This window comes from Carcharhinus amblyrhynchos, chromosome 5, assembly GCF_965287045.1.
Source record: "Carcharhinus amblyrhynchos chromosome 5, sCarAmb.v2.hapA, whole genome shotgun sequence".
Taxonomy (NCBI): Eukaryota; Metazoa; Chordata; class Chondrichthyes; order Carcharhiniformes; family Carcharhinidae; genus Carcharhinus; species Carcharhinus amblyrhynchos.
Window position 1 is genome coordinate 105,922,863 of NC_137328.1, and position 15,288 is coordinate 105,938,150.

Genomic DNA, 15,288 nt, shown 5'->3' on the forward strand with positions numbered 1-15,288 from the left:
TGGAAGGAATTATAATAAAATGGACTATTATTTAAATGGTGATAAATTACAACATGCCACTGTGCAGAGGGACCTGGGGGTCCTTGTGCATAAATCGCAAAAAGTCAGTTTGCTGGTGCAGCAGGTGATCAAGAAGGCAAATGAAATGTTGGCCTTTATCACAAAAGGTTTAGAATATAAAAGCAGGGAGGTCTTGCTGCAATTGTACAGGGTACTGGTGAGGCCACAACTGGAATACTGTGTGCAATTTTGGTCCCCTTATTTGCGAAAGGATATATTGGCCTTAGAGGGGGTGCAGAGAAGGTTCACCAGGTTGATACCGAAGATGAGGGGGTTAGCTGAGAATGAGTGGATTGGGTCTGTACTCATTGGAGTTTAGAAGGCTGAGGGGTGATCTTATGGAGACATATAAGATAAAGAAGGGGCAAGATAGGGTGGAGGCAGAGAGATTCTTTCCACTTAGAAAGAAAACAAGAACTAGAGGACACAGCCTCAAAATAAGGGGGAGTCAGTTTAGAACAGAGTTGAGGAGGAACTTCTTTTCTCAGAGGGTAGTGAATCTGGGGAATTCTCTGCCCATTGAAGCAGTGGAGGCTACCTCATTGAATATGTTTAAGTCACAGGTAGATAGATTTCTGATCAGTAAGGGAATTAACGGTTATGGGGAGCAAGTGGGTAAGTGGAACTGAACCACTACAAGATCAGCCATGATCTTATTGAATGGCGGGGCAGGCTCGAGGGGCTAGGTGGCCTACTCCTGCTCCTATTTCTTATGTTCTTATGTTATCAGTACATATCATCCCAAGCTAGGCAGGTCATTAACATGGGCTTTCTGTGTGTAATTCAATAGCACGAGAAGAGATTATTTATTTGTAAGTAGGCTTACATTAACACTGCAATGAAGTTATTGTGAAAATCCCCTAGTTGCCACATCCAGTACCTGTTTGGGTACATTGAGGAAAAATTTAGTATGGCCAATGCATCTAACCAGCACATTGTTCAGATTGTGAGAGGAAACCAGGGCACCCAGAGGAAACCCACACAAACACCGGGAGAACATGCAAACTCCACACAGACAGTGACCCAAGCCGGGAATCAAACCAAGGTCCCTGCCGCTGTGAAGCAGCTGTGCTAACCACTATCCCACCGGGCTGCACCAATCTAATCAGCATCATTCTATCATCTGCTCACATTCCACGAACAGAATAAAATGTTGGCATCACTGGCAAGTTGAGTATTTGTTGCCATTCCCTGTCGCCCTTGAGAAGGCAGTGGCGACTTCCCTTCTTAACTGCTACAATCCACGTTGCGTAAGTATACTGACAGTGCATTAGGAAATCCTAGGTTTTTGACCCAGAACTTTAAAGGAGAGATGATATAATTCTTTGTTAGGCTATGCTAATCAAGCAGCTTGCTTTCTAATGCATGTGGTTGACTTTTTGAATTTTTCTGACATTGGAGATTGAAATAGAACATAGAACATAGAAAAACTACAGCACAAACAGGCCCTTTGGCCCACAAGTTGAGCTGATCACATCGCTACTTACTAGACTTACCTATAACCCTCAATCCTATTAAGTCCCATGTACTCATCCAGAAGTCTCTTAAAAGACCCTATCGAATTTGCCTCCACCACCACCGACGGCAGTCGATTCCACTCACCCAGCACCCTCTGAGTGAAAAACCTACCACTGACATTTCCTCTGTACCTACTCCCCAGCACCTTAAACCTGTGTCCTCTTGTAGCAACAATTTCAGCACTGGGAAAAAGCCTCTGAGAATCCACCTGATGTACACCTCTCAACATCTTATACACCTCTATCAGGTCACCTCTCATCCTTCGTCTCTCCAAGGAGAAAAAACCGAGCTCCCTCAACCTATCCTCATATGGCATGCCACCCAATCCAGGCAACATCCTTGTAAATCTCCTCTGCACCCTTTCAATAGCTTCCTCATACCTCCTGTAATGAGGCGACCAGAACTGAGCACAGTACTCCAAGTGGGGTCTGACTCGGGTCTTATAAAGCTGCAGCATTTTCTCCCGACTCCTAAACTCAATCCCTCGATTGATGAAGGCCAGTACACCATACGCCTTCTTAACCACATCCTCTACCTGCAAGGCCAATTTAAGTGTCCTATGGACCCGGACCCCAAGGTCCTTCTGATCCTCTACACTAAGAGTCTTACCCTTGATATTATACTCCTTCATCCCATTTGACTTGCCAAAATGGACCAATACACATTTATCTGGGTTGAAATCCATCTGCCACTTCTCTGCCCAGTCTTGCATTCTATCTATGTCAAGCTGCAACTCTGACATCCCGCCAAACTATCCACAACACCACTAACCTGCGTGTCATTGGCAAACTTACCAAATCATCCCTCCACTTCCTCATCCAGGTCATTTATGAAAATTATAAACAGCAAGGGTCCCAGAACAGATCCCTGGTGCGTTCCACTGGTGACTGACCTCCATGCAGAAAAAGACCCATCTACAACCACTCTCTGCCTTCTGTGGGCAAGCCAGTTCTGGATCCACAAGGCAACAGTGCCTTGGATCCCATGCCCTCTCACTTTCTCCAGAAGTCTTGCATGGGGGACCTTATTGAACGCCTTGCTGAAGTCCATATAAACCACATCTACTGCTCTTCCTTTGTCAATGTGTTTAGCCACATTTTCAAAGAACTCAACCAGGCTTGTAAGGCACGATCTGCCTTTGACAAAGCCGTGCTGACTACTTTTGAGCATACTAAACTTCTCTAAATGTTCATAAATCCTGTCCCTCAGGATTTTCTCCATCAAATTTCATGGGCTATCCCTATTCCCTTTCTTAAGTATAGAAAATGACAGGAGAGGACGCAGGGGAGGGAAGGGGAAACTCTGCAGGGGTGGTGATTGAGAGGGAATGGGAACTCTGGGGGATGAGGTGGGGGGGGGTGGTGTTGGGGGAGGACCAGTACAGGGAACGATTGGTGGGGGAGGAAGGGGTCAGGAGACCTCGCACTATACTGGGAGTCAGGGACTTGCACAGTGGCGCCCCAGGAGCTCTGCAGCCAGTTTCACCTGCAAGCTTAAGCTCTTCACCCCTACTGGCAAGAATTGCATCCTGGCTTTTTTTTTGGCACTAAATGCCATAAGATTGCAACTTGCAGCTCACTGAAAAAAACAGGTACAATTCACTTCTTTTCTTGCTCATTCAGGGTTTAGAATTCTTTTGTAAGATTGCCGTCAAAAATTTTAATCTTTTAAATGGTTGTCCCCTTATTTTAAATAGTGACCCCTCGCTCTAAATTCTCTCACAAGAGGAAACATCCATTACACATACAGCTCATCAAGACCCCTTAGGATCTGATACGATTCAATTGATTTATCCCTTATTCTTATAAATTCCAGCAGATACAAGTCTAATCTTGATAAGGTCCCCCATACAAGACTTCTTGAGAAGGTGAGAGGGCATGGGATCCAAGGGGCTTTGGCCTTGTGGATCCAGAACTGGCTTGCCTGCAGAAGGCAGAGAGTGGTTGTGTATGGGTCTTTTTCTGCATGGAGGTCAGTCACCAGTGGAGTGCCCCAGGGATCTGTTCTAGGACCCTTGCTGTTTGTCATTTTCATAAATGACCTGGAAGAGGAAGTGGAGGGATGGGTTAGTAAGTTCGCCGACGATACGAAGGTTGGTGGTGTTGTGGATAGTCTGGAGGGATGTCAGAACTTGCAGCGTGACATAGATAGGATGCAAGACTGGGCGGAGAAGTGGCTGATGGACTTCAACGCGGATAAATATGTAGTGGTCCATTTTGGCAGGACCAACAGGATGCAGGAGTACAATATCAAGGGTAGGAATCTTAGCTGGGTTGAAGAGCAGTAGGATCTTGCGGTCCAGGTCCACAGGGCTCTTAAATTGGCTTCGCAGGTGGAGGATGTGGTCAAGAAGGTGTATGGTGTACTGGCCTTCATTAATCGAGGGATTGAGTTTAGGAGTCGGGAGGTAATGCTGCAGCTTTATAAGATCCTTGTCAGACCCCACTTGGAGTACTGTGCTCAGTTCTGGTTGCCTCACTACAGGAAGGATGTGGAAGCTATTGAGAGGGTGCAGAGGAGATTTACAAGGATGTTGCCTGGATTGGGAGGCATGCCTTATGAAGATAGGTTGAGGGAGCTAGGTCTCTTCTCCCTGGAGAGACGAAAGTTGAGAGGCGACCTGATAAGAGGTTTATAAAATGTTGAGAGGAATAGATAGGGTGGATTCTCGGAGGTGATTTCCCAGGGCTGAAATAGTTGCTACGAGAGGACACAGGTTTAAGGTGCTGGGAAGCAAGTACAGGGGAGATGTTAGGGGTAAATTTTTCACTCAGAGGGTGGTGAGTGAGTGGAATCGGCTGTCATCGGTAGTGGTAGAGGTGAACTTGCTGGAGTCTTTTAAAAGACTTCTGGATGAGTATATGGGATCTAATGGCGTTTGGAGTTACAGATAGTTCTATGGCTTGGTAGGTATAGATGTGATCGGCGCAACTTGTGGGCCGAAGGGCCTGTTTGTGCTGTAGTGTTCTATGTTCTATGTTCTAGTCTGCTGAACCATTCCTCTTAAGCCAATATACCATTTCCTGGTATGAGTCTAGTAAACCTTCTCTAAACTGCTTCTAATGTACTTAGATCCTTCCTTAAGTATGAAGATTGATACTATACACAGTACCCTAAAGGTGGTCTCATCAATGCCCTGTATAACTAAAGCATAACTTTTTATAATCAATAAACAATAGCATTCTGTAAGTTTTTCTAATTACTTGCTGGACCTGCATACTAACCTTAGCGATTCATGCAGTAGGACATCCAGATCCATCTATATCTCAGGGCTCTGCAATCTTTCACGATTCAGATATTTTTTAAATTCTTCCTACCAAAATGGACAATTTCACGTTTTCCCATGTTGTACTCCATTTGCCCAATTCTTGCCCAATCACTTAATATATCTATTCCAGAGGTACAGGAAAAAGGCAGGGGAATGGCACTATTGGGCTAAATAGCCTCCTTCTGTGCCATAACAATTATGTAATTCTTCACAACTTACTTTCCTCCCTATCTTTGTGTCACCAGCAAATTTAACAAACTTACCTTTTGTCCCTTCATCCAACTTATTTATATAAATTGTAAAAAGTTGAGGCCCTTGCACTTTATGCTGTGACACAGCATTGGTTACATCTATTATGATCCAGGTTAGAAACTCCAAAGTACAAAGAAAACAAAGAACAGTACACCACAGGAAGAGGTCCTTCAGCCCATCAAGCCTGAGCCAATCACTTTGTCCTATCTAGACCAACTGCCTATATCCCTCTATTTCCCACACCTGTTCATGTGCCTATCCAGATAAGTATTAAATGTCATTAACATGTCTGCTTCAACCACCTCGCTTGGCATTGCATTCCTGGACCCCACCACCCTCTGTGTAAAAAAACTTCCCCTGCATAACTCTACTGAACTTTTTCCCACTTACCCTGAACTTGTACCCCCTTCTATTTGTCACTTCTGCCCTGGGAAAAAACTTCGACCTGTTCATCTTATCTATGCCCATCAAAACTTTATAAACCTCTATCAAATCGCCCCTCAGCCTTCATCCTTCCAGGGAGAACAATCCCAGTTTATTCAATCTCTCCTCATATGTAATACCCTCCATATCAGGCAGCATCCTGGTAAACCTTTTTTGTACTCCCTTCAAAGCCTCCACGTCCTTCTGGTAGTGTGGCAACTAGAATTGAACACAGTACTCCAAATGTGGCCTAAGCAACGTTTTATGTAGCTGTAACATAATTTGCCAACTTCTGTACTCAATGCCCCCGTCGATAAAGGCAAGTATGCAATATTGTTTCTTCACCTTTTCCACCTGTGCTGCCACTTTTAAGGATCTGTGGACCTGTACCCTCAGATCTATGTGTGTCTATGCTCCTGATGGTTCTGCCATTTATTTTACAGCTCCCACCTGAATTGGACCCACAAAATGCATCATTTTGCATTTGTCCGGATTAAATTCCATCTGCCATTTCTCCACTTAATTTTCCAGCTTATCTATATCGTGCTGTATTCTTTGTCAATATTCATCACTGTCTGCAACTCCTGCAATCTTAGTATCATCTGCAAACTTACTAATCAGACCAGCTATGTTTTCTTCCAAGTCATTTATATATCTTACAAATAGCAGAGGTTCCAGCGCTGGTTCCTGAGGAACGCCACTAGTTACAGACCTCCATTCAGAAAAAAACCCTTGCACTGCTACCCTCTGTCTTCTATGGCCAAGCCAGTTCTGAATCCATCTAGCTACTTCACCCTTAATGCATGTAGACATTAAGAAAGAGGATGTCTGAGCATGTAGACATTAAGAAAGAAGTTGTTGAGTATGTAGACATTAAGAAAGAGGGTGTGTTGGAGCCTTTGAAAAGCTTCAAGTTAGATAATTTACCGGGACTGGATGGGATGTACCTCAGGTTACTGTGGGAGGCGAGTGAAGAGATTGCTGAGCTCCTGGCGATTATCTTTGTGTCATCAATGGAGACAGGAGTGGTTCCGGAGGATTGGAGGATTGCGGATTTGGTTCCTTTATTCAAGAAAGGGAGTCGAGATAGCTCAGGAAATTATAGACCAATGAGTATAACCTCAGTGGTTGGTAAGTTGATGGAGAAAATCCTGAGAGGCAGGATTTATGGACATTTGGAGAGGTATAGTATGATCAAGAATAGTCAGCACGGCTTTGTCAAAGACAGATTCATGCCCTATGAGTGTGATTGAATTTTTTGAGAATGTATCTAAACACATTGATGAAGGAAGAGCAGTAGATGTGGTTTATATGGACTTCAGCAAGGCATTTGATAAGGTGCTCCATGCAAGGCTTACTGAGAAAGTGAGGGGCATCGGATTCAAGGGGACATTGCTCTGTGGATTCAAAACTGGCTTGCCCACAGAAGGCAAAGAGTGGTTGTAGATGGGTCTTTTTCTGCAAGGAGGTTGGTCACCAGTGGAGTGCCCCAGGGATCTATTCAGGGACCCTTGCTCTTTGTGATTTTTATAAATGACCTGGATGAGGGTCTGGAGGGATGGGTTGGTAAGTTTCTGATGACACAAAGGTTGGAGGTGTTGTGGATAGTGTGGAGGGATGTCAGAAGTTGCAGCGAGACATTGATAAGATGCAAGGCTGGGCGGAGAAGTGGCAGATGGACTTCAACCCAGATAAGTGCATGATGATTCATTTTGGCAGGTCAAATAGTATGACAGATTATAATATTAAGGGTAAGACTCTTGGCAGTGTGGAAGATCAGAAGGATCTTGGGATCCAGGTTCATAGGACGTTCAAAGCAGCTTCGCAGGTACAGGCTGTGGTTAAGAAGGCATATGGTGTACTGGCATTCATCAATCAAGGAATTGAGTTTAGGAATCGGGAGATAATGCTGCAGCTGTATAAGACCCTGGTCAGACCCCACTTGGAGTACTGCGCTCAGTTCTGGTCGCCTCATTTCAGAAAGGATGTGGAAGCCATAGAAAGGGTGCAGAGGAGATTTACAAGGATGTTGCCTGGATTGGGTGGCATGCCTTATGAGAATAGGTTGAGAGAGCTTGGTCTTTTCTCCTTGGAGAGATGAAGGATGAGGGGTGACCTAATAGAGGTGTATAAGATGATGAGAGGTATTGATCAAGTAGATTCTCAGAGGCTTTTTCCCAGGTCTGAAATGGTTGCCACAAGAGGACACAGGTTTAGGGTGCTGGGGAGTAGGTACAGAGGATGTGTCAGAGGTAAGTTTTTCACTCAGAGGGTGTGGGTGTGTGGAATCGGCTGCCGGCAGTGGTGGTGGAGACTGATTTGATAGAGTCTTTTAAGAGACTTTTGGTTAAGTACATGGAACTTAGTAAGATAGAGGGTTATAGGTATGCCTAGTAGGTAGGGACATGTTTGGTGCAACTTGTGGGCTGAAGAGCCTGTTTGTGCTGTAGTTTTTCCTATGTTTCTATGTTAATCCCATGTGATTTAATCTTTGGCACCAGCTTGCCATGAGGGATTTTGTCAAAGTCGTTACAAAAATCCATGTAGATAACATCCACAGCTTTCCCTTGTCAATGATTTTTGTCACCTCCCCAAAAATCTCAAATTAGTGAGATATGACCTCCCTCGTACAAAACCATGCTATTTGTTCGTAATAAGACCATTCAGCTCCAAATATGTATACAGCCTATCTCTAAGAATCTTCAACAATTTCTTTATTACTGGCATCAAACTCACTGGCCTATAATTACCCAGGTTATCCTTGCAACCCTTCTTAAATAACGGGAAAACATTGGCTATCCTCTAATTCTCACCTATGACCAAGAGGAAACAAAGATTTCTGTTAGGAGCCTAGCAATTTCCTCTCTTGTCTCCCTCAGTAATCTGGGATAGATGCCATCTGGCCCTGGGGATTTGTCTATCTTAATGCTTTTCAATACACCTAACATTTCCTCCCTCATAATGATATCTTGCTCTAGAGGGTTTGTATACCCCTCTGAGACACCATCAATCAACATGTCCCTCTCCTTTGTGAATACCAATGCAAGTTCTCATTAAGGATCTCACCCACTTTCTTTGATTCTACCCTTAATTTCCCTCCTTTATCTTTGACTAGACCGACTTTTTCTCTAGCTACCCTCTTGTTCCTAATAGATGTATAAAATGCCTTGGGATTTTTCTTAATCCTGCCTGCCAAGGACATTTCATTACCACCTTTTATCCTCCTAACTCCCTATTTGAGTTTGAGTTCTTTTCTACTTTCCCTGTGTTTTATGAAGTCCACCTGAATCATAAGCTTTGCACTTTGAATTTGACTAGGGAAAGCTGAGATGCTTCACTTCAGGTATGATTCAAATGACCCACTAGGGAGCTTTTATCAAACAACATTTATTTAAGAATAGAGTCAACATATAGAAAGAAAATTAGTAATAACTTTTACCAATGACGAATGAGAAAAAAATCATGTTACTATACAAACCTTAACAACTAAATGAAATGTTCCAGCCAAACAAACCTCCTCATAAACATACTCCTGCCACAGGTTTTACACAGAAAACAAGAATGCTCACATGATGCTGTTGGATTCTGCAGCTTTTGTGACTTCCACAGACAAGGTTGAAGTCAGAACTGCTTCCCAAAACACCAGAGAAAGAGAAACATAACATTGCGTGTAGCCTAAAGTAAAAAACCTTTTAATTAAAACAGCAACCAGCAGCTCGAACTGTCAGTGAAAAAGTTGTTGTCACCTGACCTGTCAATCATTTGTCCTCCAACAATTCAGGGCCATAAAAATCCAGGACACTGCATTAGGCCCAGAGTAAAAATAAACAAAACTCCATTTAAACCATTTAAGCAGCAATGAAAGGACTTCTAATTAGACAGCCAGTGCCACAATGAAAAACATAAGAACATAAGAACATAAGAAATAGGAGCAGGAGTAGGCCATCTAGCCCTTCGAGCCTGCCCCGCCATTCAATAAGATCATGGCTGATCTGTCGCTGCTCAGTTCCACATTCCCGCCCTCTCCCCATAACCCTTAATCCCCTCTCTTATCAAAAACCCATCAACCCGCGTCTTAAAAATATTTAGCGAGGCAGCCTCCACCACTTCAACGGGCAGAGAATTCCAGAGATTCACCAGCCTTTGAGTGAAGAAGTTCCTCCTCAACTCCGTTCTAAACCGCCCCCCTTTTATCTTGAGGCTGTGCCCCCGAGTCCTACTGTCTTTTTTGAGCGGGAAGAGTCTTTCCACCTCTATCCTATCCATCCCATTCATCATCTTATACGTCTCAATGAGATCTCCCCTCATTCTTCTAAACTCTAACGAGTACAAGCCCAGTTTATTCAGCCTCTCCTCATAGCTCAACCCCCTCAACTCCGGCATCAGCCTAGTAAACCTCCTCTGCACTCCCTCCAAGGCCAAAATATCTTTGCGCAGGTGCGGCGCTCAAAACTGCACACAGTACTCCAGCTGCGGCCTCACCAATGCCCTATACAGCTGCAGCAAGACCTCCCTACTCTTATATTCAATCCCCCTCGCTATGAAGGCCAGCATCCCATTCGCCTTCCTGACCACCTGCTGCACCTGCAAGCTGGGTTTTTGCGACTCATGCACAAGGACCCCAAGGTCCCTCTGCACCGTCGCCTGCTGCAGTTTTTCGCCCTGTAAGTAATAGTCCTTCCTACCATTCTTCCTACCAAAGTGGACCACCTCACACTTGCCAACATTAAATTCCATTTGCCATTTCCTGGCCCATTCGCCCAGCCTATCTAGATCCTTCTGCAGACTCTCCACACCCTCCGCACAATTTGTCGTTCCCCCAATCTTGGTGTCATCAGCAAATTTCGACACCCTACACTCGGTTCCCTCCACAGAACTTGCTCACAAACTGCAGAGAACATGATTAAAAAATATATTTTTTAATACACACTGACGTCATATATCTTGCTAACCAAAGAATGACCCTTTTATACCTACACTCTACTTTCTATTAACAAGCTAATCATCAATCCATACCAATATGTTATTTCTTACAACATGACCTTTTTTTTGCTATAACTTTTTTGCTATAGCACCTTATCAAACTCCTGGAAATCCAAGTATAGTACAAATACCAGTTCCCCTATATCCACAAGATATGCTACTTCTTCAAAGAACTCCAAGAAATTGTTTAAACATGATTTCCTATTCACAAAACCACATTGACTCTGCCTGATTACCATGAATAACCTGCAGTTGGTGATATTCACAAGCATCTGCTACACTTGTCCCTTTCGGTGGCAGTGGTCACAAGTGTCTACGATGCTCTGAATACAGCCTAACTGCAGTGTATTCTTTAGCTATGGAAAGCATTCTTTTTGGTTGTATCACAGCTTGGTATGGCTCCTGCTCTGACCAAGACCAAGAAATTACAAAAGGTCATGAATGTAGTCCAATGCATCATGCAAACCAGCCTCCTGTTCATTGACTCTGTCTACACTTCCTGCTGCCTCGAAAAAGCAGCCAGCATAATTAAGGACCCTACTACTCCTGACATTCTCCCTTCCACCTTCTTCTGTCAGGAAAAAGATACAAAAGTCTGAGGTCACATATCAACCGACTGAAGAACAGCTTCTTCCCTGTTGAACATAAGAACATAAAAACATAAGAAATAGGAGCAGGAGTAGGCCATCTAGCCCTTCGAGCCTGCCCCGCCATTCAACAAGATCATGGCTGATCTGAAGTGGATCAGTTCCACTTGCCCGCTCTCTCCTCATAACCCTTAATTCCCTTGTCTATCAGAAACTTATCTACCCGTGACTTAAATATATTCAGTGAGGTAGCCTCCACCACTTCAATGGGCAGGGAATTCCAGAGACTCACCACCCTTTGAGTGAAGAAGTTCCTCCTCAACTCCAATCTAAAGTGCCTCCCCCACTTATTTTGAGGTTGTGCCCTCTAATTCTGCTATCCTTTCTAAGCTGGAAGAATCTCTCTACCTTTACCCTATCTAGCCCCTTCATTATCTTATATGTCTCTATAAGATCCTCCCTCAGCCTTCTAAACTCCAACGAGTACAGGCCCAGTCTATTCAATCTCTCCTCATAGGCTAGCCCCCTCATCTCCGGTATCAGCCTAGTGAACCTCCTCTGCGCTCCCTCCAAGGCCAATATATCCTTTCGCAAATGCAGCAACCAAAGCTGCACACAGTACTCCCGTTGTGGCCTCACCAGTGCCCTGTACAGTTGCAGCAAGACCTCCTTGCTTTTATATTCTATCCCCCTCGCTATGAAGGCCAACATTCCATTTGCCTTCTTGATCACCTGCTGCACCTGCAGACTGGGTTTTTGTGATTCGTGCACAAGGACCCCCAGGTCCCTCTGCACCGTAGCATGCTGCCATCAGACTTTTGAATGGACCTATTTTGCATTAAGTTGACCTTTCTCTATATCCTACCTATGACTGTAACACTATATTCTACACTATGTCATTTCCTTCTCTATGAATGATATGCTTTGTATAGCACGCAAGAAACAATACTTTTCACTATACTAATACATGTGTCTTGTCAAGAGAAAAAAGGAAGCATATGTAAGGATGAAAAAACAAGGTTTAGCTCGGTCGCTTGAGGGTTACAAGGTAGCTAGGAATGAGTTAAAGAAAGGGCGTAGGAGAGCTAGGAGGGGGCATGAGAAGTCCTTGGTGGGTCAGATAAGGGAAAACTCCAAGGTTTTTTATTCTTAAGAACATAAGAAATAGGAGCAGGGGTAGGCCATCTAGCCCTTCGAGCCTGCCCTGTCATTCAATAAGATCATGGCTGATCTGAAGTGGATCAGTTCCACTTTCCCGCTTTCTCCCCATAACCTTTAATTCCCTTGTCTGTCAAAAATCTATCTACCCGTGACTTAAATATATTTAGCGAGGTAGCCTCCACCACTTCAACAGGCAGAGAATTTCAGAGATTCACCACCCTTTGAGTGAAGAAGTTCCTCCTCAACTCCAATCTAAACTGCCCCCCCCTTATCTTGAGGCTGTGCCCTCTAGTCCTGCTTTCCTTTCTGAGTGGGAAGAATCTCTCTACCTTTACCCTATCCATCCCTTTCATTATCTTATACATCTCTATAAGATCCCCCCTCATCCTTCTAAACTCCAACGAGTACAGACGCAGTCTATTTAGTCTCTCTTCATAGTCCAACCCCCTCATCTCCGGTATCAGCCTGGTGAACCTCCTCTGCACTCCCTCCAAGGCCAAAATATCCTTGCGCAAGTGCAGCGACCAAAACTGCACACAGTACTCCAGCTGCGGCCTCACCAGTGCCCTGTACAGTTGCAGCAAGACCTCCCTGCTTTTATATTCTATCCCCCTCGCTATAAAGGCCAGCATCCCATTCGCCTTCTTGATCACTTGCTACACCTGCAGACCGGGTTTTTGCAACTCATGCACAAGGACCCCCAGGTCCCTCTGCACCGTAGCATGCTGCAGCTTTTCTTCCTTTAAATAGTAATCCTTCCTACTATTATTTCTGCCAAAGTGGATAACCTCACACTTGCTAACATTGTACTCCATCTGCCAGGTCCTCGCCCACTCGCTCAGCCTATCCAGATCCCTCTGCAGACTTTCCACACCCTCCGCACAATTTGCTTTTCCACTCATCTTTGTGTCATCAGCAAATTTCGTCACCCTACACTCAGCCCCCTCCTCCAGATCATCTATATAAATGGTAAATAGCTGAGGCCCCAGCACTGATCCCTGCAGCAATCCACTAGTCACCAACCGCCAATCAGAATAGCACCCATTGATACCAACTCTCTACCTCCTATTAGACAACCAATCCTCTATCCACGCTTACGCCTTATCCCCAACTCCATGCCCCCTAACCTTCTGAAGCAACCTTTTGTGCGGCACCTTATCAAACGCCTTTTGAAAAATCGAGAAACACCACATCCACCGGTTGCCCTCTGTCTACCACACTAGTCACATGCTCATAGAAATCCAATAAATTAATCAAACACGACTTCCCCTTAACAAATCCGTGCTGCGTCTGCTCTATCAAACCATGCTTTTCTAGGTGCCTCGCTATTCCTTCTTTGATGACGGATTCAAGCATTTTTCCAGCTACAGACGTTAAACTAACCGGCCTATAATTCCCTGCCTTTTGCCTGCTACCTTTTTTAAACTGCTACCTTTTTTTCTTATGTGAGAAATAAAAGAATGACCAGGGTGAGGTTAGGGCCAGTCAAGGATAATAGTGGAAACTTCTGCATGGAGTCAGAAGAGATAGATGAGGTGTTGAATGAATACTTTTCTTCAGTGTTCACTAAAGAGAGGGGCTTTTGAGGATGAGTGCATGATACAGGCTGATAGGATGGACGAGGTTGATGTTCTGGGGGAAGATATGTTAGCAATTTTGAAAAACCTGAGGGTCGATAAGTCCCCTGGGCCAGATGGGATACATCCCATTGGGCAGCACGGTAGCACAGTGGTTAGCACTGCTGCTTCACAGCTCCAGGGACCTGGGTTCAATTCCCGGCTCAGGTCACTGTCTGTGTGGAGTTTGCACATTCTCCTCATGTCTGCGTGGGTTTCCTCCGGTGCTCTGGTTTCCTCCCACAATTCAAAGATATGCGGTTTAGGTTGATTGGCCATGCTAAAATTGCCTCTTAGTGTCCTGGGATGCATAGGTTAGAGGGATTAGCGGGCAAATGTGTAGGGATATGGGGGTAGAGCCTGGGTGGGATTGTGGTCGGTGCAGACTCAGTGGGCCGAAGGGCCTCTTTCTGCACTGTATGGTTCTATGATCTATGATCCTAGGGAGACAAGGGATGAGATTGCGGAGCCTTTAGCTTTGATCTTTGGGTCCTCACTGTCCACGGGGATTGTGCCAGAGGACTGGAGAGTGGCAAATGTTGTTCCGTTCTTCAAGAAAGGAAATAGGAATGACCCAGGTAATTATAAGACAATTAGTCTTACTTCGGTGGTTGGTAAGTTAATGGAAAAGGTCCTGAGAAATAGGACTTATGACCATTTGGAAAGATGCAGTTTAACCCGGGATAGTCAGCACCGTTTCGTAAGAGGTAAGTCCTGTCTCACAAATTTGATTGAACTCTTTGAGGAGGTAACTAAGTGTGTAGATGAGGGCAGAGCAGTTGACGTCATATACATGGATTTTAGTAAGGCATTTGATAAGGTTCCCCATGCTAGGCTCATGAACAAAATAAGGAGGTGTGGAATAGAAGGAAATTTGGCTGATTGGATAAGTAATTGGTTGTCTCATAGAAGACAGCGGGTGGTGGTGAAGGGAAAATCTTCAGACTGGAGACCAGTTACCAATGTGTACCACAGGATCAGCGCTGGGTCCTATAAGAACATAAGAAATAGAAGCAGGGGTAGCCCATCCAGCCCCCCCAGCCTGCCCCGCCATTCAATAAGATCATGGCTGATCTGAAGTGGATCAGTTTCACTTACCCGCCTGCTCCGCATTACCCTCAATTCCCTTATCGATCAGAAATCTATCTACCCGTGACTTAAACATATTCAATGAGGTAGCCTCAGCCACTTCAATGGGCAGAGAATTCCAGAGATTCACTACCTTCTGAGAGAAGAAATTCCTCCTCAACTCTGTTCTAAACTGAGGCTGTGCCGTCTGACTCTGGTTTCCTTTCTAAGTGGAAAGAATCTCTCTAACTCTACCCTATCTAGCCCTTTCATTATCTTATATGTCTCTATAAGATCACCCCTCAGCCTTCTAAACTCCAACAAGTACAGGCCCAGTCTACTCAATCTCTCC